The sequence below is a fragment of the Caretta caretta genome, chromosome 1 (genome assembly GCF_965140235.1).
Source record: "Caretta caretta isolate rCarCar2 chromosome 1, rCarCar1.hap1, whole genome shotgun sequence".
Classification (NCBI taxonomy): Eukaryota; Metazoa; Chordata; order Testudines; family Cheloniidae; genus Caretta; species Caretta caretta.
Genome location: NC_134206.1, coordinates 211,429,271 through 211,454,896, shown reverse-complemented (window position 1 = coordinate 211,454,896; position 25,626 = coordinate 211,429,271). Strand labels below are relative to the sequence as shown.

At 45.8% G+C, this 25,626-nt stretch overlaps 1 long non-coding RNA gene across 1 annotated transcript; it reads right to left on the bottom strand.

Annotated features, from left to right (window-relative positions):
- Positions 1-9,123: 9,123 nt before the first annotated feature.
- On the bottom strand, positions 9,124-15,015 carry LOC125622382 (uncharacterized). Its single transcript, XR_007352720.2, has 5 exons — positions 14,901-15,015; positions 9,885-9,992; positions 9,708-9,800; positions 9,525-9,620; positions 9,124-9,434 (listed from the first exon to the last, which is right to left on the bottom strand). It is a non-coding gene; the product is annotated as an uncharacterized LOC125622382 (long non-coding RNA).
- Between the last annotated feature and the right edge of the window lie 10,611 nt (positions 15,016-25,626).

Sequence of the window (25,626 nt, the reverse complement as noted above, 5' to 3'; positions counted from 1 at the left end):
ACAACATGGCTGAGGTAGTGGTGGCTGAACCCCCTAAAATGGCATGAAGCTGATCATAGAAGCGGCATGTTTGGGGCTCTGACCCGGAGCGGCCGTTCGCCTCTCTGGTTTTCTGGTAGGCTTGCCTCAGCTCCTTCAGTTTCACGCGGCACTGCTTTGGGTCCCTGTTATGGCCTCTGTCCTTCATGCCTTGGGAGATTTTGACAAAGGTTTTGGCATTTCGAAAACTGGAACGGAGTTCTGATAGCACGGATTCCTCTCCCCAAACAGCGATCAGATCCCGTTCCTCCCGTTCGGTCCATGCTGGAGCTCTTTTGCGATTCTGGGACTCCATCATGGTCACCTGTGCTGATGAGCTCTGCATAGTCACCTGCAGCTTGCCACGCTGGCCAAACAGGAAATGAGATTCAAAAGTTCGCGGTTCTTTTCCTGTCTACCTGGCCAGTGCATCTGAGTTGAGAGTGCTGTCCAGAGCGGTCATAATGGAGCACTCTGGGATAGCTCCCGGAGGCCAATACCATCGAATTGTGTCCACAGTACCCCAAATTCGAGCCGGCAAGGTCGATTTAAGCGCTAATCCACTTGTCAGGGGTGGAGTAAGGAAATCGATTTTAAGAGCCCTTTAAGTCGAAATAAAGGGCTTCATTGTGTGGAGGGGTGCGGGTTTACATCGATTTAATGCTGCTAAATTCGACCTAAAGTCCTAGTGTAGACCAGGGCATAGGTGCAAAAGCAAGAAGTGCCCCCAGTGTTATCAGAAGACAGACAGCATAGATAGCCATGAATGTTATATGTGTAACAATTGTTCTCCAGAACAGGGGGAGGATTATGTCTTTTATGACTTTGAATGAATGCAAGAACGGGGTACACGTGCCAAATTATGTCTTCACCATGCATTTAGATAAAGAATCCAGCGGGGAATTTAAAGGGGACGAATGTGTCAGCAAGTTTGTTCAAACTTTTGTAGACAAACGTTTTAAGGGTTTGACTTTTATTGCTCATAATGCTAAAGGTTACAACAGTTGTTTCATACTTAGACAACTGATTAAGGGAAAAATGACCTTCAGCAGTGTCATGCAGGATAGAAAACTGTGTGACTGGGGGGACTTAAAAATCAGATTTATAGATTCTTTAAATTTTCTGCCCACGAACCTCAGCAAGTTACCTAAGGCTCTGGCGTTCGAAGGAGTCAAGGGGTACTTTCAACATTTTTTTAACACCACTGAAAATCAAAAATATGTGGGCCCTTTGTGCAGGGTAGAACACTTTGTGGGTAGAACACATGAGGTCTGGGGAGAGCGAGAGAGAAATTTCTGAACTGGTGCCAACACAATCACCAGAATGAATTTGATCTCCAGAAAGAACTGAGCTATTATTGCCAGAAAGAGGTTGACATTTTGTGAGAGACTTGTGGCCGGTTCAGAAAAAAAGTCATGAAAATGACAAGGATGCAACTTGTTAACAGCTTGAGGTAGGACAGTGAGGAGGTGGTGACTACGTGTACAGACCCCTTTAAATACACTACAGTAGAGTCAATATGCATGGCCATGTTCTGGTTTAATTTTTTAAAACTGAGAACCCTTTTGCCACCATAAGCAGCACAAGAGATATTCCACGCCTGCCATTCAATAACTGATGTAAATGGCCCACATAGATTTCAGAGTAGCAGCCGTGTTAGTCTGTAGTTGCAAAAAGAAAAGGAGGACTTGTGGCACCTTAGAGACTAACAAATTTATTTGAGCATAAGCTTTCGTGAGCTACAGCTCACCTCATCGGATGCATTCAGTGGAAAATACAGTGGGGAGATTTATATACATAGAGAACGTGAAACAATGGGTGTTACCATACACAGTGTAAGGAGAGTGATCACTTAAGGTGAGCTATTACCAGCAGGAGAGCCAGGGTGCGGGGGGAAACTTTTGTAGTGATAATCAAGGTGGGCCATTTCCAGCAGTTGACAAGAACGTCTGAGGAACAGTGCGGGGTGGGGAGGGGGATAAACATGGGGAAATAGTTTTACTTTGTGTAATGACCCATCCACTCCCAGTCTCTATTCAAGCCTAAGTTAATTGTATCCAGTTTGCAAATTAAAGCAAATACTCACCAGCAACCACATACCACACAACAGAACCACTAACCCAGGAACCTATCCTTGTAACAAAGCCCATTGCCAACTCTGTCCACATATCTATTCAGGGGACACCATCATAGGGCCTAATCACATCAGCCACACTATCAGAGGCTCGTTCACCTGCACATCTACCAATGTGATATATGCCATCATGTGCCAGCAATGCCCCTCTGCCATGTACATTGGTCAAACTGGACAGTCTCTACGTAAAAGAATAAATGGACACAAATCAGACGTCAAGAATTATAACATTCAAAAACCAGTTGGAGAACACTTCAATCTCTCTGGTCACTCATTTCAGACCTAAAAGTGGCAATTCTTCAACAAAAAAACTTCAAAAACAGACTCCAACGAGAGACTGCTGAATTGGAATTAATTTGCAAACTGGATACAATTAATTTAGGCTTGAATAGAGACTGGGAGTGGATGGGTCATTACACAAAGTAAAATTATTTCCCCATGTTTATCTCCCTCCCCACCCCCCACTGTTCCTCAGACGTTCTTGTCAACTGCTGGAAATGGCCCACCTTGATTATCACTACAAAAGGTTTCCCCTGCACCTCCCCCCTGCTCTCCTGCTGGTAATAGCTCACCTTAAGTGATCACTCTTCTTACAGTGTGTATGGTAACACCAATTTTTTCATGTTCTCTGTGTATATAAATCTCCCCACTGTATTTTCCACTGAATGCATCCGATGAAGTGAGCTGTAGCTCACGAAAGCTTATGCTCAAATAAATTTATTAGTCTCTAAGGTGCCACAAGTACTCCTTTTCTTTTGGCCCACATAGAGAACATCCATATCCAGCATGTTTTGCAGGGTGGGGAATTTAAAGTAGGGTCCTATTTCTTAGATTGTTATGGTGTCATAGCTGGTAATGGCTGCTTTCTTCACACTGCTGGGAGAATGACTGCAACCCGCTGCTTAATGCAACATATGGACAGTTGTACAGTTGAACCCTCATTAAGTCCTAATTTCTTAGAAATCAGGAGTATGAGGTGAGGATGATATGGAACATGGATGGAAAGCCTTGTTAAAAAGCAATAATCAGGTGGGGGATTTATTAATTTGAAAAAAAACATGTCACGGCCTTTGGTTCCTAGACACACCTTTTACAGAGTTAGAACAAACAGTATCTGTCTGTATTACAAACTGCAGCCCAGGAAGCATATTCATTACTATGATTTTACCAGCTTCTGCCCTTTTGTTAACAATATTAAGAAGTACCCCATGGGGCACCCTGTCATCGTATGGGAGGATTTGGAGGATCTCAGACAGTCCATTGGTGTGATGTTCCCCTCTGGTATTATCTGGACCTGTGATCTGCTAGGTCACTCCAATCCTTGACTCTGGGAGCCAGCCTTACCCTGCTGTGCTGTGAGAACCCCCACTCCTGGGCTGTTCACACACAGCCTCTGGCATGTAAGCTGCTCCTTGGATTGTGCAACCGAATGACACTAGCCAATACCTCCAGTACCAGACACAACCCTAGGAACCTCCATCTTGCAGTGTCCAGTCATGCCCACTGGACGCTGCAAGCTTATATGAGTTCCTCAATTTAACAAAGAAATTGATCTGTACCAGGCTTATTATTGCAAGGGGAGTCTCTGACACACTTCAAACCAAATGCACTGCTTCAGGTGAAATAAACAAACAGATTTATTAAGTATAAAGATAAATTTTAAGTGATTATAAGTCAAAATATAACAAGTCAGATTTGGTCAAATGAAATAAAAGCAAAATGCATTCTAAGCTGATCTTAACACTTTCAGTGCCCTTACAAACTTAGATGCGTCTCACCACAGGCTGGCTGGTTGCTGTTCAGCCAGGCTCTCCCCTTTGATCAGCGCTTCAGTTGCTTGGTGTGGTGTCTGTAGATGTAGGTAGAAGAGAGAGGTAGAGCATGGCAAATGTCTCTCCCTTTTATCATTTTCCTTCTCCCCTCTTGGCTTTGCCCCTCCCACTTCAGAGTCAGGTGAGCATTACCACATTGCAGTCTCAAACTAAACAAAGGAAGGGGGGTGACTCACTCAAGAGTCCAACAGATCCTTTTGTTGTTGCCTTTTGTTGCTGCCAGAGTGTGGGCTCTGAGATGGGGCTGGGGATGAGGGGCTCAGGGCTGGAGCAGAGGGTTGGGTGCAGGGGGTGAGGGCTCTGGCTGGGAGTGCGGGTTTTGTGGTGGGGCCAGGGATGAAGGGTTTGAGGTGCAGGAGAGTGCTCCAGGCTACAGCGGGGAGAGAGGACTCCCTCCAGCTCTCTCTTCCTGCAGCAGTACCTGGGATGGGGCGTGGGGAGATGCCTCTCCCCACCTCAGCAGCTCCAGGGCTAGGGCTGCAGAATAGGTGCCCCTTCCCCGGCCCCAGCAAGTCTGGGACGTGCCTGGATCTGGACCGTGTCTCTCTGGCCGTGCCTGGGGCTGGGCTACTCTGGCTGTGCCTGGGGCCAGGCCACTCCAGCTCGGCTGCACCTGGGTCTGAGCCACAGCGCCCCGGCCACATCTGGGTTGGCCATGGCAGGTCCGGGCCGCAGCTGAGTTGGGGCTGGCAGAGTGGTGCCCCGGCCACAGTAGGTCTGGGCTGCCCTGGCTGCAGCAGGTTGGGGGCCAGGCTAGCTTGGGGCCAGGGGAGAGAGCACCCCTCCTGTAGCCGGTCCCCGTTTGGTTCCCTGAGCCCCTGCATGGTGCTAAATAGGCTGTGCAGCTTACAGGGAACTTAGGTGTTGTCTGTACTATGATACTGATTCTGTGATTTTTGTGAGTAAGGAAGGGGAGTGGAACCCATGCCTAGGGGATTATTTAGGTGATCTGACTGGCAAGATACCACCAGATGAACACATTGTGGAATCTGTATCTGCACGGCCTAAAACATACAGATACACACTCGCCGGAGGTAAGTCCTGTACACAAGTAAAAGGGAGCACACTGAACTTGGGGCATATTGGGAAAATTAATTTGGGGAGTTTAAAGCTCTCATCCAGGGCTACTGTTTGAACCCTGAAGGGGAGGACCTAAAAGAGCTTGTGATACAGCAGCATGGGATTCTGGGGGTGAAAAAATACTGGTTGATAGAGACAAGAATTCTTTAAAATACCCAGAAAGTCATTTACGATAAAAGAACCCTGAAGGCAGATTTACAACCTTGCCATATTGATGTAAGATACCCCCATATTTCCCCCCTCTTCCACCCAGGCTAGGAGGTAAACTCTGCAGATGAACTTCTGAACTCTTGGGGCTGCACTGACCAAGGCATTGATTATTATGCAGAATCACATCTAATTTGTCCATCCTTTTTCCTTTTTGCTTTGTGGCCCTTCAAAAAATTGTTAGAAAATAGTAATAGGCAGTTTTGCATGCCTGAAATACTGTGAGGTATTAAGAGTTGTTGGCAACAGTTGTATAAAGAGTTGTTACATGTATTTCCATATATCACATTTTTGTAAGGTTTACCGGATACTTTTAAGAATGAATGCTTATTTCCTAGTGTAACCCTTCTGCCTGTTAGAGTTAGCAGCAACAAGGGCCAGGTTCAGTATCTAGGGGTTCCATTTTAATAACACAATGCAAAACCAGCTCAAGCCCCCACCCAGTGACCGGGGACAATTACATACCACCCCCGTGGGCGCCTCTAAGAGTCAATACTTCCCCTCTTGCAAGCACAGAGTCTGAGTGTAGCAAAAGCCTTTTAATAAAGAAAGGAAGCAATGCGGCATTCTGTTGGGGAAACATCACAAACAGGATTCATAACACAAACCATGAGCAAAAGACCCTCCCCCAAGTAAGTTTGGCAGTGTCCTTTTCCGATCAGGGTCTTAAGTCCAGCAACCCAACAGTCACCCCACCCACAGTTTCTGTCCTTGGTCAGTGTAGCCCCAAGAGTTCAGAAGTTCATCTGCAGAGTTTACCTCCTAGCCTGGGTGGAAGAGGGGGGAAGTATGGGGGCATCTTACATGCTCTGCTGCTCGGGTCGAGAGCCAATTGCCATGCCTCTCTGTGGGGTTGTGCTGCAGTCTTTACCGCCAGCTGTGCCTCTCTGCCAGCTGTCCTCCTGGACGCTCCTCTCCACTAGCCATCCTGCTAGCTGCTCACCAATATGTCTTCACCCCCCCCACCCCCCCAACTTAACACAGAACTCAGTGATTTCAGCTCTTAGTAACTTCAGCTCTTTAACAACAAGGAGTCCGGTGGCACCTTAAAGACTAACAGATTTATTTGGGCATAAGCTTTCATGGGCTAGAACCACTTAATTAGATGCATGGAGTGAAAATTACAGATGTAGGCATTATTATACTTTCATTCCATGCATCCAATGAAGTGGATTCTAACCCACAAAAGCTTATGCGCAAATAAATCTGTTAGTCTTTAAGGTGCCACCGGACTCCTTGTTCTTTTTGTGGATACAGACTAACACAGCTACCCCCTGATATTCAGCTCTTTAGTGATTTCAGCTGGTAACAGGAGGGCCCCAGGCTGGCACACTTAGAACCCCTAGCCCAAAGTAGGTCTAACACTTAGACCTAGGAATCAGTAATTTCAGCTCTGCAGCATATAACAAGACTCCCAATAGAGTCAAAATTAGCTCTGCTATTACACAGTAGAAAGAGGAGGGGTTCAAAGTGATGTTTAAGACCCTAGACACAGACCCAACCTCTCTCAGTTCACTGGGCTTTGGAACTCATGTCCCTTGCCTAGCAAGTTCTAGGTGGTTGAGGGCAAGTCCATCCGTCATAAAATGCCAAGTACAGTTCTATTGTCCTTGATTCACATAACCAGGATAACAACACTTTATTACTCCTGCCCCAATAACAAAGAGACTGGGGATCCCACAGCAGCCAAAGTGACCATTTGGGCAAGCAGTCCCATCATGCTAGGCATGGTGGGTGTGCCCATGCAAACAAGATCAGCCCCTGAAGTCCTTTTCTACAACTCACCACCAGATGTCAGGGTAGAGCTCATTCTGACTCTGCTTACACTAGTAATGATGAAGTGAGCTGTAGCTCACGAAAGCTCATGCTCTAAGGTGCCACAAGTACTCCTTTTCTTTTTGCGAATACAGACTAACACGGCTGTTCCTCTGAAACTAGTAATAAAGTGAACACAGTGATTATAGATGTCCTGTTGGAATCTGCTTCCGAAAGCAATGAAATCAAGAAAGCCTTTGCAAAATACATAAGCCACAGGAACCTGAATATTATGTACATTGTGCAAAATGTGTTTTTCCAGGAAAAAGAGAGCTGTACAATTAATTGAAATATAAAATACATGGTTTTCTTAAAAACCCACTAAATAAACAGCAAATTGCCATGTTGGCATGTCAAATGTACCCTGAGTAAGACACATTCTTTTCGGAGGCTTTTAAGGATGCTACTAAAAAACCCTAAGGGGACCTATTGGTGGATTTAAATGCTTCAACTGTCAAATCCTACAGTTTGAAAATAGGCCTTCACCCTCCCGAGTAGCCCTGTGTAAACATTTTGAAACAGCACATAAAAAGTCATATTTTTTACCAAGCCCCGACCATTTTAAGAACGGCCATATGCCTTACAAGTATGTTTAGCCATGTGCGGAGAAAGCTGGCACTTTTAAAACTGCTTATCAAAGCCAGACTGTCAATCTTCAAACTCACACCATGAAAGACAGGTCTGGTCCTGCTGAAACGTGTTTGGGGCCCCTCTGGACATGCCTGGCTTTTTCCCTTTTGCAAACTCCACCACCCTGTGGTCATTTTCGGGTAAGTCATCTGTATCCAATTTTAAAATCTGATCAATTTCTTTAAAAATATATACACAATGACAAACACCAGTTACCATGGGGGGGTCTTGTAGGTGTTTCTGGTGAAACACAATATTATCAGAGTTATAATTCTAAAAAAAGTCATGGTAGTTTTAGGAAAGAAGCTACTGTCTGGGGAAAATCCATAGGAGTCAAAAAAACTTGCCTGGCCTGTGTTTTGGTACATAGAGAGCCAGCTAGTGTTCCCCTGGTAAGTTGTGAGTATGTGTGTTCATAGGCGCCACGGGGAAAAATTAGTGGGTGCTCTGCACCCACCGGCAGCCAAGCTTCCCGCCCCGCCCTCCGTCCCACCTCACCTCCTACTCCTTCACCTCCTCCCCTGAGCGCGCTGTGTCCCAGCTCCTCCACCTGCGTCCCAGCACTTGCTGCCGCCAAACAGCTGTAGCAAGCTCCGGGAGGGAGTGGGGAGAAGCGGGGACACAGCGCGCTCAGGGGAGGAGGTGGGGAAGAGGTGGGGCCGGGGCGGGGATTTGGGGAAGGAGTCGAATAGGGGCAGGAAAGGGGAGGAGTTGGGGCAGGAACTTTGGGGAAGGGGTTGGAATGGGGGCGGGAGGGGCCGGGGGCAGAGGGGGGTTGAGCAGAAGTTGGCACCTATGTGTGTGTTAACATATGTGTGCATTAACAATCAGCCCCATGGGTCTGGTGGCCATAGAACACTTCAGGAGTAGGTTTCTAGGAAAAACATCTAAAAATGAAGCATCCTTTGGTAAAATATGTGCTAACTGCACAGTGTTCATAATCACATATACAGTCGAACATCAAAAATACAAACACCAGAGTTATGGACTGACCAGTCAACCGAACACCAAGTGAAACTGGAAGTAACCAATCAAGCAGCAGCAGAGACATCCCCCCCCCACTCCCAAAAGCAAATACTGTACTGTGCCTGTATTTCATCTTAAAGGTAGGCACATCTACCTTTGTAGATAGGGATAGGCTGCCTGTCCCCACCCGTGATCCCCATCCCCACTCATGGGGCAGCCACGTACAGTAAGACGCTGGAGCCGGAGCCAGCTAGCGGAGCTGGGGTCTGTACGACTTTCACCCCTCCCATTCCAGGATGGACACATCACACACACACACACGCACGCACGCACGCACACGCACACACACACACACACGATTTTCAGTCATCAAGTTAAGACCCTGCAGCAGTTTGTAGCCTGAGGCCATAAATATATTTAGGATCCGTGCCACATGCAACGTAGAATTAATGCATATCATCTGGTTTAATGTTTCTACTTGCCCCTACAACATACAATCATGGTGGTGTTGACTGGGTTTGTCTAGCACACAGGCTTCACGGTTATCAAAGAGCTGACCCTTCCAACAGTGGAAAATGGTTTTTACTATAACAGCCCTATGTAACGTCATCTTTAAAGATCTGTTGGCCAGACTCCTTACTTTTTACAGTCTTTTTTCCAAAGACTTGCTTCATGCAAAACCAGCACATGAATATGAGGTTTATTCTTCTCAAAGGCTGATTCTCTTTGTCTGCTTCATCCTCTGAAGATGTCTGTCAAAAGCAAAGAAAAAAAATAGGTTTCAACTTTTTTGTTGTGGCAATTTAAAAGTAAAACAGGCAAAAAAATGTCACTCATGTTACCTCTACCACTCTGTTGTCTGTTTCTGAATTATCATCATCCCCAGAAGCCCTGCTGCTGGGCACAGCCTGGGTCTTCATATTATCTGTCTTCGATTCCTGTTATTAAAAACAAACATATACATGTATTTAAACCCTTATAATTATAAATCAATTACTTTTTAAAAATGCTCTAAGCTGTTTTACCTCATCATGCACTTCTGGCTTAGGTAGTTTTGCATCTGGAGGCAATTCGCTACACACTCAAGCCATGGTCCTGTGTGGACCTGGTTTGGTTATCTGTCAAAAAACAAAAAAGCACATTTTAAACTCATAGTTGTAATAATTTTTTGAGAACCTTAAAAAAAAACTTGGTTGTGTTACCGTAATAACATCACCATCTGCCCATGAATCATCGGTTACTGCTTTCCTATCCTCTCACAATCTCACCACTACCATGTGCATGTATATAAGCTCTTCTTCTTTCCTCTCCTATAAAAAATATAAATATATTTAACCTCTTATAATTTTGCAACAATTTGTTATACTATAATATAGAATGCCTTACCTCTCTCCCTGACACTGCCTGTTCCATAGCTGGCAACAGATCTCTCCGCACCCTGTCCTGAAGTACTTTTACATCTTTTTCCCCATTTACAACTAGTGATGGCCCCATGGAATCTCCCTGTTTCTTCAGGTCAATATCTGGATGGAACATGGAGTTCAGTATTGGTGATGTCTCTTCAGCAAAATAAGTGTGAATGGGTTGTCTCTTCTGAACACATGCTAGTGCATCCAAAGGCAATTCAGGCTTCTTGGAGGCTGTAGGTGTCTTGTAAAAGGCCATGATCACAACCTATAAGCTCCCAGCTTAAAAGCTCTTGCAAAAAAGTATGTTTTTAAAAATGGTTCAGGAAAATGCAATTCTAGGACATGTCTAAAGAATAGCTTCTGATTGGCTCAGGCAAGAGGTGTGGCTTGTCCAAGGCTGACTTTCCTGGAATTACTGGCATTTGGCTAGTGGCAGCTGAAGGCATAAGCTACTTTTCACTTCTTTCTGCCGCTTGGTCAGTGACACAGGCTTTTCTTCCTCTCCTGTTTTAAAACTTTCTCTGCAGCCTCTCTCCTTTCTCTCTCTCTCTCTCTCTCTCTCTTATTGTAATAGGCTGAAAGGCTTTTGGTTTTCTCAGCTGTCCTACAGCCTCTCTTACTTTGTGTCTTGTTTAATCCAACCCCACTTTATTTTCTCTACAAACACATGTTCTGTTACTAATATTTAATGCCTTTATTTCAAAAACATACCATTATTTTTCAGACTTTATTTCAAAACAAGCTAAATCCATAACAATTATTATTTCTAAAAATACATGTTTTATTACTAATATTTAATGTCTTTATTTCAAAAACTGCATAAAAAGTATTTTATCTGTAAAAAGGCCTATTAACATATTTATGTCTTAACACTTTATTCCTCTGTTTACTAAACTTTATTTAAAGTGTGTAAAAAGCCCATTTTCTTCTGAAAAAAAATTTTTTTTCTTCTAACCTTTAAAATGTTTCTAAATATGAAAAAACCCACACTCAAGCAGTTCTAATGTTCTCTATAAAAAATAAAAAAAGCTTCAAAATGGCCACTGCATCAAATGTGTATATGTCCAAAAATGAGACCAGAGGGTGAGACATAACCCAAAAAGCGGACATGGAAACCTGTCAGAATGTATATGGTGATGAAAGGTATAGAGGTCTCTACTACTTATCTGGCACCACAACAGACCTCCTAGCTTGCAAGGACCAGTTTCAGAAAAAGTCCTGGTCAGCCCCAGTAACCCATAGGATACAACATGCTCAGTCGCTATGTCGGACTATCACCTGTGCAGCACATTAGGAGCTTTGTGGGGATAGAGTATGCTCAGTATAGATAGAATCTTTGGCAAATAATGCTCCCAAACTCTAACAAACCCCTGAGGCCTGGTCTACATTACAAAGTTAGGTTGACTTAATTACATTGCTCAGAACTGTGAAAAATTTTGTCCTGTGAAACGTAGTTAAACCGACTTAATCCCAGTGTAGACACCACTAGATTGATGGAAGAATTCTTCTGTTGACCAAGCTACAGCCTCTTGGACAGGTGGATTTACTATAGCAACGGAAGACACCCTTCTGTCTCTACAGTACATGTCTACACTACCGCTGCATCTGTGCCACTGTAGTGTTTCTAGTGTAGACATACCCCCAGTGTGTGCAAACTGCTTTTTTTCCAGAGGCTTATAACTTGACCAAGTTTTGGCAGATTTTATAGGGATGACAGAAGGCACACCTCTGATACCAGGGTGACTTCCTCTGTCAAATTTAAAATTCCTGTTCTACAGCATTCAGGGACTTGAGCTTCTCAACAAAACATCAAAAAGAATTTTTTTATTAACATTTATATGAATCTAACATGAACATCACCAAGAATTTTTTAACCTTGTTCTAGGGAAGGGCTGACTGGGTTTGGCTGAAACAAAAACAAAACAAAACAAAAACAAAAACAAACTTAGCCTAAGCCAGATACCAACATGGAAAAGTTTGATCCAAACAGTTAAAGTTTGGCAAAGTTATTAACAACTTAAGAAGGTCTTATAATGGAGAGTGCAGTGTTAACCAACCCTAACTATAGATGGTGCTACTGGCTTTGCCTATATTTATTATGTTACCTTTAGAATCACATTTGAAGTTGGGCTAAAAATGTGAGGCTTCGCATTATGGATATAGAAATGTCTCCCAAACAAAAATAACTAAAATGGATAAATCGTATGAACAGCTTGCGCCAGGGCATCACAAAGCTACTCCTACAGAGGAGCCAGCCAGAGTCTCTACCTGATAGGACTAGAAGCAGCCAAAGCAGGGATTGCTGCTCTGTGAGGAAGGGGTAAAATGGGCCCAGCCGGTGCCATCCATCCCCAAAACACCCTCCTGGACTCAGAACTGTGCAGGGAGACCTCCCTTTCCACTGTGGGGGCACTAGGACCCAGGCAGTGCCTCCCTTCCCCAGCACCATGTGAGCTGCAAAGAGGGGTCAACCAAAGACTCTGTCCTGTAGGGGCAGTAGCAGCCAAAGCAGAGACTTTTGGTCCCCTGGACATTCCAGTCAAAACTGCAGAATGTTCTGACTTTCTCTGTCCTGTACTGATTGGCTGTTTGCTCCAGCCCTCCCCTTGGGTCTGTTCACCTCAGCTTCACTCCACATCTTTCCCTCTTACTCTCCCCTCCCTTTCCTTTCAGCTGACCCCTTCTGAAGTAAAATCACCCCATCCCCCTAAAAATCATGGAAGTGACATGATTTTTGCTGCCATCACATTGCTCACTCTGCTTGTGTGTTATACCCTTCTCCCATTCTGGGTCTGCCTTGTCTGTTTAAATACTATTGTCTTATTGTTTCTTTGTACTCCACCATCAGTCAGTATCCATCTGTTTTCTCTTGTCTTACACTTAGACTTTAAGTGCTTTCGGACAGGATCTGTCTTTTTGTTCTATATGTACAGAGCATAGCACAATGGCACGACAGTAATACAAATAAATAATAATAACATTCCTGATGCTTCTCCAGCTCCTCATGTATCTGGATGTTTTCTAAAAATTCCTTTTGCAAAACCTTTTGAAAATTACACTGCTTGAAACTCCAACGGACCCTTCACCCGTCTGCTTCTGCAACTTCATATGAAAATTCGAATTTAGAGAGGGTTTGGGGTTTTTTTAAATCTCAATTATTGTTGTAACTCCAGAGTAACTCTACTGACTTAAACTGAGCTAATCTCAATTTACACCAAGGTAACTGAATTCAGAATCTGACCCTTTAGAAAGGAAAAGTGTTTTGCCATACACAGATGTTCCACTATCCAGCACTGTTCAAGAAATGGTGCAATTGTTCTGATCCCTTAAAAATATTCAAAATTTGTACAGATCATGAGAAAAAAACAATAAAACTTAAGACCAATATTTTCAGAAGTGTTCACTGATCCTGGGTGCCTCTATAATGTGGAATCCAACTTGAGACATCTTATACCTGATTTTCAGAGGTGATAAGAAATCAAGCACAAAGGGCTAGATTCACAAAGGGATGCCTAAATCCAACATTTAGGCACCACTGAGATCCTCAACCCCCCTGCTCAGCTGCCACCTAAACTTGGAGGCACCTAAATTCCCTAGGTGTCACTGTTTCTGTGATAAAGTCCCCTAGGTGCCTAAACTTCCACAGGTGGTTCTCAGAATATGCTTACTGGTTCAGGCCCCACACTAAAGATGGCTTGAGGCAGCCAGAGCAGGAATATTGACAACAAAGTGTGTGTCCCAGAATATCCAAAAGCTCAGGTTTACGGCGCTCACCCAGGACATGGGAGACCTGTTTTCAAATCCCTGCTCTGTCTGGTTTGGAGCAGGGACTTAATGGGTCCCTGGGACCCACCCAGGTGAGTGCCCTAACCACCAGGCTCCTGGGGGTAGATCTCTCACCTCTGTTGCAGCTGTTCCACTTTGTGTTAAAGAGTTAAAATATTCATTGGGCCAAAGAGAAAGAGACTGACTCAATATCCAGATGGCTAGGGCACTCAGGTGGGCCATGGGAGACTTAAGTCCTTGCTCCAATTAATTATTTAATTATTTATACAAAGTGGAACAGCTTGAACAGGAGAGACTGAGAATAACCTGGTGGCTAGGGCCTGGGGATATAGGGGACCCAAGTTCAAGTCTCTGCTCCAAATCAGGTAAAGCAAGTATTTGAAAACAGGTTTCCTACAGGTGAGTACTCTAACCACCAGGCTATTGGCTATGATAGCAAGGAAATCTCTCTCTGTTTATTCTTGAGAAAGAGATGGCCTGGCTTAGGTGCCTATCTCCAGGAGAGGGTTCTTGGCTGTGAATCCTGAGCAGAGGTAGGCACCCAAAGACCTATGTGGTGTCTAACACTGATTAGGCCTAACCCCTCTCCTCAGCATTTTCTACTGGCTATCTGAAGTAGCTACCCACTCAGCTTGCTGGCTGCTGTGAACCCCATTCTTAAGCACCTAACTCTCCCCATACACAGTGTAGGGAGCCTGCACCCCTCATGCAGGGCAAGAAGTCCACTAGCCAGCAAGTTACCTAAAAGTTAGGCACTGCACCACGGAGCTTTGCAGTGCCTAAGTCTTTGTGGATCTAGCCCAAGGTACCTCACATTAAGCATCCAAAAACTGGGACACCAAGCATTTGTGAACACTTTTGAAAAATTTGGCTGTGAGGGTTTTTTGTTGTTTTTCTTTTTTTAACTCTAGTCACTGAGATTGTTTTGTAGATTTCAACCTTGATTTAGGCTTGGCTGTGTAGATATTAGCATAAGCTTTGATTAATAAAAAAACAAGACTGTTCCTATTTGTAAAGCCTTACCTTGATCATACAGTCGCTGTGATTGTGTCCAAGACACTTGTTCTCTTGGTTTTTCTCAGCTGGGTTGAAGTGAGGTGATTAGGGATAAGTAGAAGTCGAGAATGGGGGACGAAAGAGCAAGCCCAAGTAGAAAGGTATATCAAGTGATTTTGGATGTTAAAAATAAAACCAGCACACTGAGCAATGTGACCACATGGCTCAGCTTACAGAGCTGTCCTTCCACTGTATTTATTAACAGTGTCATTGCTGGAGTGATATTTAATGAAGAAAACAGGAGAAGAGCTGACTCATTTCTTCAGTACCGGGTGCTTAGAGAAATGGACAATAACTTTCTCGGAGTTTCCTAAAATACTGTACTGTAACTGTTTCATGTTTCCTGGAATTCTTCAATGAAGATCCCTACTCCTACACCTTTTGAACTTGAATTCTTACTGCCCATATGATACTGTGCCTTTTACTGGCCTAGTTATCACTATATCCTCTCATCCTATTGCCGTGAACTCCAGTAATAGACAGTAAAGGGCTTGTCTACACTACACAGTTTTGTCGACGCAAGTTACGCCGACAATCAAAAACCGGTATAATTACATCCCTTATGCATGTTCACACAATGCTCCTTCTGTCAGCAGAGCACGTCCACTGTTGGTACTCCAGCATCGACAGTGAGCGCAGTGCATTGTGGGTAGCTATTCCAGAGTGCTACTCGCCACCTTCTGCCACTAGGAGTTGTGGGAAGGCAGAGTGGATGACAGTGCATCATGGGTGCAGGATCAATGTCCCATGATGCAGTTTTTTCCATCCCATCATTCCATGGGCTTCCGACTACATTTCATGGCATTTTTCAGCAAGCCATCTCTGTCTGAAAGGATGGCTCCCGCACGGCTCTCTATTGTGGTCTCTGTTATGAACACATTGTGGATCGTCGTGCAGTATATCATGAACTCCCAATCTGCACAGGAATCAGAGTTGCCTGCTCTGCTGTGAGTCATGGAAAGAAACAACACTAGATTACTTCTGGTATTCACAGAGCAACTGAACATGGTGGATTGTCAGTTCTGGGCTCAGGAAACAAGCACTAAGTGGTAGGATCACATTGTTATCCAGGTCTGGGATGACAAGGAGTGGCTACAGAACTTTCAGATGTGGAAAGCCACCTTCCTGGAACTGTGTACGGAGTTTGCCCCAGCACTGTGATGCAAGGACACCAAAATGAGAGCTGCCCTTTCAGTGGAGAAGCGCATGGCGATTGTAGTGTGGAACCTGTGACTCAAGACTGCTACCGGTTGGTCACAAATCAATTTGGAGTCCAGAAGTCCATGGCTGGGGCTGCGTTAACACAAGTGTGCAGGGGCATTAATTGCATCCTGCTATGAAGAACTGTGACTTTTGTCAATGTGCATGAAATAGTGGATGACTTTGTGGCAATGGGATTCCCTAACTGCAGAGGGGCAATAGATGACATGCATATTCCAATTTTGGCCCTGGACCATCTTGCAACAGAGTACACCATTAGAAAAGGGTACTACTCCATGGTATTGCAGGTACTTGTGGATCACCGTGGGTGTTTCACTGACACCAATGCAGGGTGATCCAGGAAGGAGCATATGACACTCATTTTCAGGAACTCTGGCCTATACAAAAAGCTGCAAGCAGGGACTTTCTTTCCAGACCAGAAGATTTCAGTGGGGGCTGAAATCCTCATAGTGATCCTGGGAGACCCAGTATACCCCTTACTCCCATGGCTCATGAAACCTTACATGGGAAACCTGGACAGAAGCAAGGAATACTTCAACAATAGGCTGAGCAGGTGCAGAATGACCACAGGATGTGCTTTTGGCAGATTAAAAACATGCTGGCACTGCCTTTATGGCAGGTTAGGACTAAATGAGGAAAATATTCTCATGGTCATAGCAGCCTGCTGTGCACTCCATAATATTTGTGAGGCTCAGGGTGAAAAGTTTCCCCCAGGGTGGAGCTCGGAGATGGATCACCTGGCAGCTGATTTTGAGCAACCAGATACCAGGGCTATTAAAGAGGCACAGTGGGGGCCTATTTGAATCAGGGAAGCTTTGAGGCAACATTTTGACAATGAGCACCAGGAATGTGCCATGCTTTGTTAACTTGCCACCTTGCAAGAAAATTGTGATTATTCCTGACTGGGATTTGTAGCCAGCAAATGATCAAATTGCCACTATGTATTACTACCAGCAGCAACCACCATTTGTAGGAGACAAATAAGTTGGTTATCTTTCAGAGAGTTTGTTTTTATTCAGTTCCAATTAACAAAACATACAAAAGGCTTGGTAGGAAGGGAGATAAGAGTGCAGGGCAGTGTAGGCTCTCATGGCTGTGTGTAAGTTTAGCTATCATTTTGGAAACTATCCAAAGGATTGGAGTGAATGGGGTACCGAGACATTCCAGGAAGTTGCAAGGAATATGTGGGAGGAGTTTGGGGAGAGAATGTAAAGCAGTTCTGTATTGACTGAGGTGGGGGGAATACGAGCAGGTATGTGTTCTGCCTGGAGCATAATTAGGGACTTCAGCTTCTGTGCATCCACTCCTGGTCCTTTACAACAGAGATTCTCAACCTTTTTCTTTTTGAGGCCCCCCCAGCATGCTATAAAAGCTTCATGGCCCACCTGTGTCACAACTACTGTTTTTCTGCATATAAAAGTCAGGGCCAGGGTTAAGGAGTAGTAAGTACGGCAATTGCCCAGGCTCCATGCCACGGGGGCTCCGAGAAGCTAAGTTGCTCAGGCTTTGGCTTCAGCCCCAGGTGGCGGGGCTTGGGACTCTGGACTTCAGCCTCATGTGGTGAGGCTTTGGCTTTCTGCCCTGGGCCCCAGCAACTCTAATGCTGGCCCTGCTCACGGCCCCCCAGGGGGCTGCAGACCCACCATTGCTTTATTATGCACTCCTTACTCTCCTTTCTGCCCTGCCTGTCTATTTTAAATTTTTCCTTCTGGGTCTCTCTCCACTCCGTGTTCTCTTTTTTCAGCCTCTGAGAATTCATAGAATCATAGAATATCAGGGTTGGAAGGGACCCTTGAAGGTCATCTAGTCCAACCCCTTGCTCGAAGCAGGACCAATTCCCAGTTAAATCATCTCAGCCAGGGCTTTGTCAAGCCTGACCTTAAAAACCTCTAAGGAAGGAGATTCTACCACCTCCCTAGGTAACGCATTCCAGTGTTTCACCACCCTCTTAGTGAAAAAGTTTTTCCTAATATCCAATCTAAACCTCCCCCACTGCAACTTGAGACCATTACTCCTCGTTCTGTCATCTGTTACCATTGAGAACAGTCTAGAGCCATCCTCTTTGGAACCCCCTTTCAGGTAGTTGAAAGCAGCTATCAAATCCCCCCTCATTCTTCTCTTCTGCAGGCTAAACAATCCCAGCTCCCTCAGCCTCTCCTCATAAGTCATGTGTTCTAGACCCCTAATCATTTTTGTTGCCCTTCGCTGGACTCTCTCCAATTTATCCACATCCTTCTTGTAGTGTGGGGCCCAAAACTGGACACAGTACTCCAGATGAGGCCTCACCAATGTCAAATAGAGGGGAACGATCACGTCCCTCGATCTGCTCGCTATGCCCCTACTTATACATCCCAAAATGCCATTGGCCTTCTTGGCAACAAGGGCACACTGCTGACTCATATCCAGCTTCTCGTCCACTGTCACCCCTAGGTCCTTTTCCGCAGAACTGCTGCCTAGCCATTCGGTCCCTAGTCTGTAGCAGTGCATTGGGTTCTTCCGTCCTAAGTGCAGGACCCTGCACTTATCCTTATTGAACCTCATCAGATTTCTTTTGGCCCAATCCTCCAATTTGTCTAGGTCCTTCTGTATCCTATCTACCACTCCTCCCAGTTTAGTATCATCCGCAAATTTGCTGAGAGTGCAATCCACACCATCCTCCAGATCATTTATGAAGATATTGAACAATTGGAACACCTCTCGGAACATGTCCTTCTTGCTCCACCTTGGTTGCTTCCTTATCTGGCAGAGGTGCTCTGCGAGTGTTTAGGGGGTTCCCCCAAAGGCCACAGCTGCAGAATTGCAAGAAACAATCAACAGAAGCATGATTGTTAGTTCACCCACAGCATTGAATCATTAAAGTAAAATATACCTTTTCTGACATACAAATCACTTTCTCACTGTCCTTTGGCGAGCACACATCTTGGCGAACACCCTAAACATGGGGAGTTCAGCCCCAGGGGGAGGATGGTTGTGTGCTCAAGATGGGGCAAAGTGTCTAGGGTTTTTTTTTTAAGGGGATCAGTGAAGGCAATTAAGGACAATAATAGAAATTCCTCCACCATTTTCCACAAGTGGGGGGTCATTGAAGCTGATTTATCACTCCTGAGGGAAAACAAGGATGCAAGGGTGCATCTCCTGCATGAATGTAGCTTCTGACCTGGTCCCTATGCTGCTCACCTGTGTGCAGTTTGCATAAGTGATTGCCAATTGGCACAGGAAAGTTTCCTACAATGGGTGAAGGAACAAAGCAGCTCTGCCAAGGACCCTTCAGCAGAGGATTTGTGAGTACCTCCAGGAAAGTTTCGTAGAGCTCTCTCTGGAGGACTCCTGTTAGGGGGCTTATTCCTTCACCTACTTATTTCTCTGGTCCTTCTCGTATGAAGAGAGAGCAACAATACCCGAAGTCCAAAGGTGCAAACAATTCGATGTTTATGGGGGTGAACTTCCAGCAAGCATGATTCCAGTTTCCTTCCTTAGTGTCCCCCTTCCCAGCTCTGACACCACAGAGCCTTACCTGTGTCCCTGTTCCCATTCCCCCCCCTTAGCAAAACATGATTCCAATTTCCCCACCCCCATTCCCTGTTCCCATTCCCATCCCCACTCACTCCCTTCCTGATTGACTGCAGACTATATAGTAAAACTTGAGTTCTGCTTAGCTATACCTTAACCAATCATTTTACTGAAATTTAACTAACCAATCCTTATATATTGTAACATTATTATTTAAGCAATTATATCCCACCACCTTAATTGGTTTACACCTAGCAAAATTAATTATACAGCAGACAGGAACAATCACAGAACCAGACAGAGATTATGCAGACAAACAATAGGGAAATGGGGACTACAGTGATAGAACAAAGAAATGAGGATTTCACATCCCAGCTATTGATAAGTGAGTTCTTGCCAGACAGGATGCTATCAGACTAAGTTTCCTTTTACATCTTCTAGGCACTTCCCTTTCTCTGGAGGCGATAGGCATTGTCAGGACAGGATTGTATTCCTAACAGCCCAATAGCACCTTATTTCAATGTGACTAGTTTGGAATGTGAGGATGTGATCAGTCGCTTCCCAGCTTATGGCTGCGTCTATTGCTTAGCCAAAGGCCTCAGCCTAAGAACAGGGCCTCAGACTGTCACAGTAAGAGAAGGCCCTTACACTGGCAGACAGTGATTTTGATTCTCTCTTTTATACCTCTATAACTAGCTAAGTGATAAGAATACACCTAAATTCTTAGTATAGGCCTTTACAGACAGGCCTGAATATCTATATCCTAACAACTCCCGTTAAATCTCAGTGTGCATCACCACACTGTTCTGCCACACTGCTTAGCTGTACAGGGGAATGTGAAGCACACGCAAACACAGTTAGTCTTGTACATTTCTATCCTTTCACCCACTTCTAGAATATACAGAGCAGAGGACAGCTTTACCTCATATAACCAACTCAAAAAAATCGCTTACCAGGGCTCTCCTCTCCTGCATCATGTGTGCCAGAGATGGACTGCTGGGACTGGCTAGACCTCTCTCGAGTGGAAAAGATGTCCTGACTGGCCATGTCACCAGACGACCCTGCCGTGTGCTCCACATCGTCCTCATATTCAACCTCCTTGTCCACGACTTCATCCTCAGGGTTGAGTCCACTGTCCGCCATCTCCAGCCCCACCGAAGTATCCACAGGGCTCTTGGTGGTAGAGGTGGTGTTGCTGTCAAGGATGGTGTCCAGCTCTTTATAGAAGTGGCAGGTCTTCAGTGCAACACCAAAGCAATGGTTTGCCTCCCTTGCCTTTTGGTATGCCTGCCTCAGTTCCTTTATCTTTGCATGCTACTGATGTGTGTCCTGTTCACAGCCCTTATCCAACATGCCATGAGAAATCTGACCATAAGTACTGAAGTTCCTATGGCTGGAGTGGAGCTGGGATTGCACAGCCCCCTCTCCCCACAATGCTAGCAGACCCAACTCAGGTGTGCTCCAAGTTTGGTGCATGGAGCTGCCATGGTCAGCTAGGAAGATGCGATGTGAACTGTCCATGCCAAGCAAGCAGGAAGTGGAATTTCAAAAATACCTGGGCCTTTAAAGGGGGAGGGGCAGATGCTTGTGTACCTGGGTGCAGGGCAGCGGAGTTTGAATGGCTGATCACTATGGGCATTGTGGGACTGCTCCTGGAGGCCATTTACAGCAATATAACCAAGCACAGCATCTACACCACCACTTTGCCAGAAAAAACTCTACGCCTCTCGTCAAGGTGGTTTTATTTTGTTGGGAAAGCTGGAGAGTTTTGTCAGAAGGAGCATTGAAGTGTGTACAACTCCACTGTTTTTTGATGAAACCTGACTTTTGTTGACAAAACTGAGTAGTGTAGACAAGGCCTAATAGTGATTGTTTGTGTCTGATCCACTGCAGACTAGTCTTATCTCTGCCCTGAAGAGATCCCTCCCATTCCTAGAAGGGAGATGCCACATTGGTGGTGAACCAGAAACATTCCGTTAAAATCCAGGCAAAGAAGGCCTATATACCTATTTTCAAAAACCAAGTGTTACTGTTAAAACTGGCTTAGCAAAATGAATAGTTAATAGATAGGTGCCAATAGATGATGCCCATGAAGAGCAGCGGCGAACCAGCTGAGCAGCAGGAAACAGCAGAGCAGCACACAGCAGGAGTTTCCCCTGGGAGTTCGCCTGGAGTGAGCCCAGTGAGGCTTACATCTTGCCAACTTCTCTGAGGAAGCTCATAGTAGGAAGGGGATATGGAAGGGCGGGGTTCAGCTGTTGTGACCTGCACTGGATGTGCCATGTTTGTCTGTCTTTCTTCCACAGGACAGAAGTGACTTTGTCTGTACAAAGTGCAAGCTGGTCACCATATTGGAAGAGAAGATTGAAGGTCTGGAGCAACAGATAATGACCCTGCATTGCATATGAGAAACGGAGGATTTTCTGGACAAAAGTCAGGATATGCTTCTATGGGCACAAAGCTCTACAGATTTAGAGCAGGTTGCACAGCGGAGCCAAGAGGCCAGTGAAGAAGCTTGGCAACGTGACCTCCAGAAGAAGAAGGGGGAATGTCCGGGTTCCAGCAACGCAGACAAAGGTAACTAACCGCTTTCATGTTCTCTCCACAGGTACCATTGCGGAGAGTGGACCAGATGATACGTCTGGGGGGGAGAAAGCAGAAGGAGACTCTGCTGGTTGGAAGGCATGAGATGCACTGTCCTGAGATGGGGGAGTGGTGGTCATGGAACCCCAAGAGAAGGAGGCGGGTGGTGGTGGTCGGGGACTCTCTCCTCCGGGGGACTGAGTCATCTATCTGCCGCCCTGACCGGGAAAACCGAGAAGTCTGCTGCTTGCCGGGGGCTAAGATTCGCGATGTGACGGAGAGACTGCCGAGACTCATCAAGCCCTCGGATCGCTACCCCTTCCTGCTTCTCCACGTGGGCACCAATGATACTGCCAAGAATGACCTTGAGAGGATCACTGTGGACTACGTGGCTCTGGGAAGAAGGATAAAGGAGTTTGAGGCGCAAGTGGTGTTCTCGTCCATCCTTCCCGTGGAAGGAAAAGGCCTGGGTAGGGACCGTCGAATCATGGAAGTCAACGAATGGCTACGCAGGTGGTGTCGGAGAGAAGGCTTTGGATTCTTTGACCATGGGATGGTCTTCCATGAAGGAGGAGTGCTGGGCAGAGATAGGCTCCACCTTACGAAGAGAGGGAAGAGCATCTTTGCAAGCAGGCTGGCTAACCTAGTGAGGAGGGCTTTAAACTAGGTTCACCGGGGGAAGGAGACCAAAGCCCTGAGGTAAGTGGGAAAGCGGGATACCGGGTGGAAGCACAGGCAGGAATGTCTGTGAGGGGAGGGCTCCTGCCTCATACTGAGAATGAGGGGCAATCAGCAGGTTATCTCAAGTGCTTATGTACGAATGCACAAAGCCTTGGAAACAAGCAGGGAGAACTGGAGGTCCTGGTGATGTCAAGGAATTATGACGTGATTGGAATAACAGAGACTTGGTGGAATAACTCACATGACTGGAGTACTGTCATGGATGGTTATAAACTGTTCAGGAAGGACAGGCAGGGCAGAAAAGGTGGGGGAGTAGCACTGTATGTAAGGGAGCAGTATGACTGCTCAGAGCTCCGGTACGAAACTGCAGAAAAACCTGAGTGTCTCTGGATTAAGTTTAGAAGTGTGAGCAACAAGAGTGATGTAGTGGTGGGAGTCTGCTATAGACCACCGGACCAGCGGGATGAGGCTTTCTTCCAGCAGCTCGCAGAAGCTACTAGATCGCATGCCCTGGTTCTCATGGGTGACTTTAATTTTCCTGATATCTGCTGGGAGAGCAATAAAGCAGTGCATAGACAATCCAGGAAGTTTTTGGAAAGCGTAGGGGACAATTTCCTGGTGCAAGTGCTAGAGGAGCCAACTAGGGGGAGAGCTTTTCTTGACCTGCTGCTCACAAACCGGGAAGAATTAGTAGGGGAAGCAAAAGTGGATGGGAATCTGGGAGGCAGTGACCATGAGTTGGTTGAGTTCAGGATCCTGACACAGGGAAGAAAGGTAAGCAGCAGGATATGGACCCTGGACTTCAGGAAAGCAGACTTCGACTCCCTCAGGGAACGGATGGGTAGGATCCCCTGGGGGGACTAACATGAAGGGGAAAGGAGTCCAGGAGAGCTGGCTGTATTTCAAGGAATCCCTGTTGAGGTTACAGGGACAAACCATCCCGATGTGTAGAAAGAATAATAAATATGGCAGGTGACCAGCTTGGCTTAACGGTGAAATCCTAGCGGATCTTAAACATAAAAAAGAAGTTTACAAGAAGTGGAAGGTTGGACATATGGCCAGGGAAGAGTATAAAAATATTGCTCGGGCATGTAGGAATGAAATCAGGAGGGCCAAATCACACCTGGAGCTGCAGCTAGTGAGAGATGTCAAGAGTAACAAGAAGGGTTTCTTCAGGTATGTTGGCAACAAGAAGAAAGCCAAGGAAAGTGTGGGCCTCTTAATGAATGAGGGAGGCAACCTAGTGACAGAGGATGTGGAAAAAGCTAATGTACTCAATGCTTTTTTTGCCTCTGTCTTCACGAACAAGGTCAGCTCCCAGACTACTGCACTGGGCAGCACAGCATGGGGAGGAGGTAACCAGCCCGCTGTGGAGAAAGAAGTGGTTAGGCACTATTTAGAAAAGCTGGACGTGCACAAGTCCATGGGGCCGGACGAGTTGCATTCGAGAGTGCTAAAGGAATTGGCGGCTGTGATTGCAGAGCCATTGGCCATTATCTTTGAAAACTCGTGGCGAACGGGGGAAGTCCCGGATGACTGGAAAAAGGCTAATGTAGTGCCAATCTTTAAAAAAGGGAAGAAGGAGGATCCTGGGAACTACAGGCCAGTCAGCCTCACTTCAGTCCCCAGAAAAATCATGGAGCAGGTCCTCAAAGAATCAATCCTGAAGCACTTACATGAGAGGAAAGTGATCAGGAACAGTCAGCATGGATTCACCAAGGGAAGGTCATGCCTCACTAATCTAATCGCCTTCTATGATGAGATTACTGGTTCTGTGGATGAAGGGAAAGCAGTGGATGTATTGTTTCTTGACTTTAGCAAAGCTTTTGACACGGTCTCCCACAGTATTCTTGTCAGCAAGTTAAGGAAGTATGGGCTGGATGAATGCACTATAAGGTGGGTAGAAAGTTGGCTAGATTGTTGGGCTCAACGGGTAGTGATCAATGGCTCCATGTCTAGTTGGCAGCCGGTGTCAAGTGGAGTGCCCCAGGGGTCGGTTCTGGGGCCGGTTTTGTTCAATATCTTCATAAATGATCTGGAGGATGGTGTGGATTGCACTCTCAGCAAATTTGCGGATGATACTAAACTGGGAGGAGTGGTAGATACGCTGGAGGGGAGGGATAGGATACAGAGGGACCTAGACAAATTGGAGGATTGGGCCAAAAGAAATCTGATGAGGTTCAATAAGGATAAGTGCAGGGTCCTGCACTTAGGATGGAAGAACCCAATGTACAGCTACAGACTAGGGACCGAATGGCTAGGCAGCAGTTCTGCAGAAAAGGATCTAGGGGTGACAGTGGACGAGAAGCTGGATATGAGTCAGCAGTGTGCCCTTGTTGCCAAGAAGGCCAATGGCATTTTGGGATGTATAAGTAGGGGCATAGCGAGCAGATCGAGGGACGTGATCGTTCCCCTCTATTCGACATTGGTGAGGCCTCAACTGGAGTACTGTGTCCAGTTTTGGGCCCCACAGTACAAGAAGGATGTGGAAAAATTGGAGAGAGTCCAGCGAAGGGCAACAAAAATGATTAGGGGTCTGGAACACATGAGTTATGAGGAGAGGCTGAGGGAGCTGGGATTGTTTAGCCTGAAGAAGAGAAGAATGAGGGGGGATTTGATAGCTGCTTTCAACTACCTGAGAGGTGGTTCCAGAGAGGATGGTTCTAGACTATTCTCAGTGGTAGAAGAGGACAGGACA